Source organism: Lissotriton vulgaris, unplaced genomic scaffold (genome assembly GCF_964263255.1).
Source record: "Lissotriton vulgaris unplaced genomic scaffold, aLisVul1.2 SCAFFOLD_4905, whole genome shotgun sequence".
NCBI classification, from domain to species: Eukaryota; Metazoa; Chordata; class Amphibia; order Caudata; family Salamandridae; genus Lissotriton; species Lissotriton vulgaris.
Genome location: NW_028252796.1, coordinates 133,457 through 140,249, shown reverse-complemented (window position 1 = coordinate 140,249; position 6,793 = coordinate 133,457).

The window sequence follows — 6,793 nt, the reverse complement described above, 5'->3', positions numbered from 1 at the left end:
TTTTCAGCTTGAGGCAAATTCTTTACATGCTAGTACATTTCTAAACCTTCATGTCCTAAACAATAAATATTTGGCGTTACACGAGAATCGTCAACAATATCTGATGTCAAAACATTACGAACGAGGGGTTCCCACTGTTCCATCATAATCCAATGTCAACTTTCCATTCAAGAGCCAGACCGCCTCATCGTAAATTTCGTTACCTCCCCCTAATAAAGGCCCAGAAGGAAAGGAGCAGAGCCAGGTGCAGAAGATAGAAAAGCAGGATAAGAGATGTTTGTGGGTCGTAAATGGGCAAGGCTACCAGCTTCGGCCGCCTAATCATGATCAGGCCAACGAACACAAGAACCAGTATTGCAGGCCTGTCCTCAGGCAGAGGAGGCAGCTTCTGCCGAGTCATGAAGCCATGGCGTTTTCTGTCCTAAGGTACACGTGTCACTAGCAAGGCTAAAGCTTACGTGTCCTTAAGTAAAAGAGGTCACTGCGTGTCCATTGACTATGTGAGGGCAAGAATACAAAATGGCTGCCGTGATCTAAGATGGATGCCATGGGTAAACCAGAAATATGGTCATAACAGGAGTGCTCTTGCTCGTAGCATAGCGAAAACACCAGGATATGCTAAATGGATCATTTGCGGTTCACTGATACCAAAATTATGTATTTACGACAATGTTGAAAACACGGGTTCAAATCGTCACGGAACCTCAGACCCTCCTTTTGCCCTTACATAGGCAATTACTCAGTCTATGTCAGAGTCTATCTCGATGTTCATTAGGTCAGTGACATGTTGTTGCATCATCATCCTTTCTCGTACCTTGTCTCCAAACGCAGGTGGTTTTCTATGACAGGTTGCAGCACAGAGACTACACAAAGCGGGACCACATTGGATAATAAGGCAGCACGAGAACAGGAATACTAGGACAACACCAATGACCATCAGAACCTTCCATCCCCACGCTGATAGTAAAGTCCAAAGCCATTCCATTAAGGACCAGTTTCCCTTGTCTACGTGAATAGAGTCGGAAATCTTGTGTAGCTTAGAGATCGCTTCGTATACAGTCGGAGCATTATTGGGAATAAAAACACAGCAGCTCGATTGGATCATTCTACATACCCCACCTCGATCTGCAAGTATTACGTCTAGAACCATACGGTTCTGCAACGTCATGAGACGATCCTCCTGGAGCTCAGCTGTTAAGTTACTAAGGGCACCAGCAGTTTCTGTAATAGTAGATTCAACTACCCGTGTTAGCTGACGTATATTTCTACTATTGGCCATAGGCCCCCAGAACGGAAGGAAACCTTTGAAGAAGTCTCCGGCTTCCTGACCAGCGGTATCTTCCTTGCTGAAAACACCTCTTGCTATCCTGGTTTTGTGATAATCTGGGGAAGCAGTGTATGTTGGAGGCAACAGTCGAGCAATATAACATGAACCTGAAAAGTCAGCAGGCAGCCATGTATATGCTCTATCCTGACAAATGAAGTAGGTACCCCTAGCAGTAAGAAAGGCAGGGGAAGAGTTAGACGGATACACGTAAGTCTCAACGCACTCACTCTTCCCTAGCTGAGCTCTTGGATTTCTCCCATTACCTTGCAAACAGACTTGACCTCGGTGAGGTACGATCCAGATTGGAGTGGAGCTCTTACGCTTGCTTTCACCCAAACTAATGAGATACTCTGTAGAATTCCGACTCAGATATACTCGTAATTCATCCCTAGGATAAGATGGGGTGTTATTGACGTCTTTAATCATGTCAATGATTCCCTTGACTAAAGCTTTGTTGGCAGAGTTATATTTAGTGGAACGTGGTGGACGCGGAGGATAGGTCTCAAGGGCATAGACAAAAATAGTCTGAAAGGCCTGAAATGATCCATTATAGCTAAAAGGCAAGACCAGATAGGGAATGCCTTTATCCATAGTGTGGGGTATCAAACCACACACCCAGCAGTCTGTTGTGTTAACTACCAGTTGGTGTTGATGCAAGAGTTGTACAAAAGTGTTATTAATGAATTCTGAGCGTCGAGCTTGTTCATGTTCAGGAAACGGGTGAAAAGAATGATAAGAAGCAACAGTAGAAGAAACAAGATCAAGGGGAGGTACTGTAGTTGTTATTGGCGTAAAGATTAAATGCACACCAAAGACGATTCCACCCACCAACGTTATTAAAACAATCAAAAACGTAATTGCACATTGCATCAGAAAACATTTGTTATGAAGAATCTTGTAAAGTCTATTTCTGCGAACATAAATTACATTCTCTCGGTGCAGCTCAGGAAGCTCCATCTTCTACAACCGCTCGCGACCACTGATGATGTGTACGTAGTTGAAAATGCCTCTATCAGCCCTGGGAGTTCCCAGAACTAACAGAAAGGTCGACCTTGTGTCTGACCCCCGCAGATTCACCTAGGCACACAGCCACGACCCTACGGCTACCCAGACGGCAAGGCAACTTAAAACAACATAACCATACAAAATATTAGCAAACTTCCTGGCTGGAGGCAATGTATCAAAATTCAAATATGTAAAGTAGGCAGTTTCCTGCTTTATTTGTCCTTTGTGTGAGACCGTAAATTGTATCTCAATTTTCCTGGAGCTGTTTGATCTGGAAACAGATTGTATTCAGCAGGAGTAACAATGTTCAGATTCGCAGATGGCAAATGCTCAGTGTTCAAAGGAGCAATTTCAGATGGGGAGTCAGAGTTCGGTGAATCAGTGATCAGTTCTGCATCGCTGAAAGGTATATATTTGGGGACTGGTTCAGTTTCAGTAGCACCGATGCCTTTTTTCACCCAGTCGTCATAAGGAAGTGGAAGGGGCACACGTTTTGTGTGCGTCGCATGTATCCAGTTCTTTCTGCCAGCCACACGTATAGCAGTCCTCGTCGCCAACAAGACCTGGAATGGTCCGACGAATTTGGGTTGGAGATTTCTCGTCCGTCCAAAGTTTCTGATGACCACTTGGTCACCGGGTTTCAGCTGATGACCTGGACTCTCCGGTGGGTTTGGCAATGCATCGAAAACCTGTTTGTGAATAAGACTCAATTTAGCAGTCAAGTCGAAAAGGTAATCAATTAACATTGGATATTCCAACTGCTTAAACTCCTTCGGCCTAGGTACCCCCCAAACATTCGCAGGTCGACCAAATACAATCTCATAAGGGCTAAGCCCTACTCTAGAATGTACAGTCGCTCTTGTGGATAACAGAGCCAAAGGTAAGGCGTCTGGCCAGGCCAAGCCCGTGGAGGCTTGTATCTTAGCCAGTTTCAGTTTGAGGGTGCCATTGTACCCTTCAACTAAACCAGCAGACTGGGGGTGATTCGCACTGTGGAACTTCTGTTTTATGCCTAAGCCTGCACACACACTCTGCATAACTTTCCCTACGAACTCACTTCCATTATCTGACCATACAATCCGTGGCATTCCAAACCTGGGGAAGTATTCCTTGAGAAGGATTTTGGCAGTGGACAAGGCAGTATTGTCTTTAAGTGGATAAGCTTCGATCCACCTGGAAAAAGCACAGACTACCACTAGGACGTACTTTAGATTATTGCAACGATCCATGTGAATGAAATCTAACTGGATCACTTCAAAGGGGCAAGAAGGAGGAGCGAAGTGACCAGCGGGTGTGGGGATTCCCTTGCCAGGATTATGCATCAGGCATATCATGCAATTTCTCACCACTCTCTCTGCACACTTACTAATCCCATCATTCTTCCAGACTGGAGCCAACATCTTACAAATCCCTTTAGAACTGATGTGCGCTGCTCCATGCGCCATCGTTACCACCGCAAGCACATACGCATCAGGCAACATCCAACGCTGCTGTTCTGACAAATCGATCCAACACCCACTCGAGTCCAATTTACCCGTATTCTCTTTCCATGCAAGCTTTTCCTCCTCAGTCGCTTCTTTCTGAATTGCTTTCACACTTTCCACTGTATCCTCACACATTCCAGACTCAGTAATCCATCTTGCAGACGTTGCAACATACATTCTACTCATCGTATTTCTAGCTGTCTGTTTAGCGATCTCATCAGCAAAAAGCATTCCCACGACCAACATCATCCGTGATTGCTCGATGAGCACTGCACTTCACAATCGCAACTTCAGTCGGCAAGGTTAGAGATTCCAACAAGTCATTAACTAGCTGACCATGTTGAATCTTAGTCCCATGGGACGTAATGAAACCTCTCTCTTTCCACAAACGGCCAAAACTATGGGCCACGCCGAACGCGTACTGACTATCTGTGAACACATTCACTCTCTTTCCCTTAGCTAAAACACACGCTCTAGTCAACGCGATCAATTCTGCAGCTTGGGCAGAATTCTGACTCACTCTTGCAGTCTCCACAATCGTACTCAAAGTCGTTACTGCATAGGCAGCTGTCACATCACCATTCTCCAATTTAAAACACGACCCATCAACATACAACGTGCCATCTGGATCTGGTAACGGAGTGTCTTTAAGATCAATTCGTCCTTTTGTCTCTTCCTCGGTTCTGAAACAACAGTCATGTGGTTCCGAATCACTTGACTCCTGACTAGTCGGCAACAATGTTGCTGGATTCAGTACATTGCATCTTTTGATCTGAATATGACTCGCTAACAGTGTCAGCTCATAGCCTGATAATCTAGCACTGGTAAGGTGCTGTGTCTTGGTTCGGTTCATGAGTGTATCCACAGCATGAGGAACCATGACCACTAGCATGTTGTTCATGACCAAACCAGCAGATTGTCGAATGGACGCTGCAGCTGCTGTAGCTCTCAAGCAACTAGGCAACGCTCTGGCTATCGGATCTAATGTTGATGAAAAATACGCACAAGGGCGTTGTTTCTCACCAAATCTTTGCGTCAGAACACTCAACGCGCAACCTTCTCTCTCGTGAACATAGAGCGTAAATGGCTTACTGTAGTCGGGTGTACCCAACACAGGAGCTGAACACAGTGCATTTCGTAACTCAGAAAAACTTTCCTGACATTCGGCAGACCATGGCACCGGACTCGGAACACCTTTCCCAGTCAAGGCCACCAATGGTTTTGCCAAAAGAGAAAAATTTGGGATCCATTGCCTACAGTATGAGGTAATACCTAAAAAGGCACGCACTTCTCTCTGTGTGCTAGGAACATTCATCTGCGTAATTGCTTTTATTCTCTCTGGGGTAAAACCTTCTTCCCTCCTTTGATAAGAGATGACCTAGGTAGGTCACTTCTTGACAACAGTATTGCATTTTCGAAGGTGACACCTTGTGATTCAAACTAGACAAATGATGCAATAAGGAAATTGTAGCTGCTTTGCAAGTTTCCTTGTCATCGGCAGCCACTAGAAGATCATCTACATATTGCACTAAAGCAGAACCAGGAGGAAGTACAAAGGAATCTAACTGACTTTTTAATGCCTGACTGTAAATGGACGGACTCTCACAATAGCCTTGTGGAGCACGTTTAAACCTGAAGCTTCGGCCTCCTAAAGAGAAGCCGAAAATATCTCTGCTTTCCTCGGCTATCGGAATGCTGAAAAAGGCATTCTTCAAGTCGATAACTGAAAACCATGTGGCTGTAGCAGGAATCAACGTTAACAATGCAGTGATGTCTTGAACCACAGGAAACTGTGGAATCACAATTTTGTTTACCTCTCTAAGATCGATTACAAATCTATAGACTGGAGGCTTTGAAGGATCAGTGCGTTTCAGAATTGGTAATACAGGACTGTTACAGACATTTCCTCTAGTTTCTTCCACTACGCCTTTCTTGATCAAATCCTGCACAATCAATAAAAGTGCACGTTCACCTTCACTAGAAATCTTGTATTGTGGGATTCGTGGAAATTTGACATTCGCTTTCAAAGTGACTACATATGGTGGAATTTCTAAAAGGCCTACATCGTTAGGACCAGTCGCCCAAAGAGTTTCAGGGAGTGAACGCAGCTCTGGTGGGAGCGCATCCATTGACAAGTACATCGGAGAGATGATTCTCTTGCCCAATGTAAGCTGTACTCCTGAAGGAGAACAGTACAGAGTCGCGTACAGGCGTTTCAACAAGTCTAAACCAAGCAGATTTTCATTACAACCAGTCGTCAAAATCAAGGGAGCTTTCAATTGACGGGGTCCAACAGAAATAGACAAAGGACCAGATACGGGGTTGTAAACAGGGGCGCCTGAAAAACCTACAGAAACATTTGTTAAGCCAGACAAAGGTGCGCCAGGGAGTTTCGCATGTATGATAGAACTTTTTGCTGCACCAGTATCCAACAGAAACGGTTCGACTACACCTGATGTTGCTACTGCGACATAAGGCCCACTCTGATCTACTGGAACTGATACTACTCCCTCTCTTTGTCCATGGCTGTCCTAGTACTCATTTTGCTGGAATTCCTCACTAACTTCACAGTAGTCTTCAACATGATACTGTTGAGATCTATTCGGTTGGGCAGACTGTCCATTTCGCTGATCAAAATAATTAGAAGGGCGATCATTCGTCTGTGGAGGCATAGCACCTCGTCCTCGACCTCTAGAATTTTGCATAGAACCACCACGACCTCTCTGAGCTGCTGCAGCATTATTTTGTGCTAATACTCATTCTTGTAATGACCTTCCTTCTTGCAGTAAGCACACTGATTCCATTGATATTGCGGTCTCTGAGAACCATAATCTGTTCTCTGATATGGCCCTTGCTGCGTGTTAGTCTGATTCGTGCGAGGCGGATATGCTTGCTGCAAAAGAACTTTAGTTTTTAAATCTTTCGTCTTTTTATCTGACTTTTCCTTCTCTTCTTTATCCCTATTTTCATAGTACTG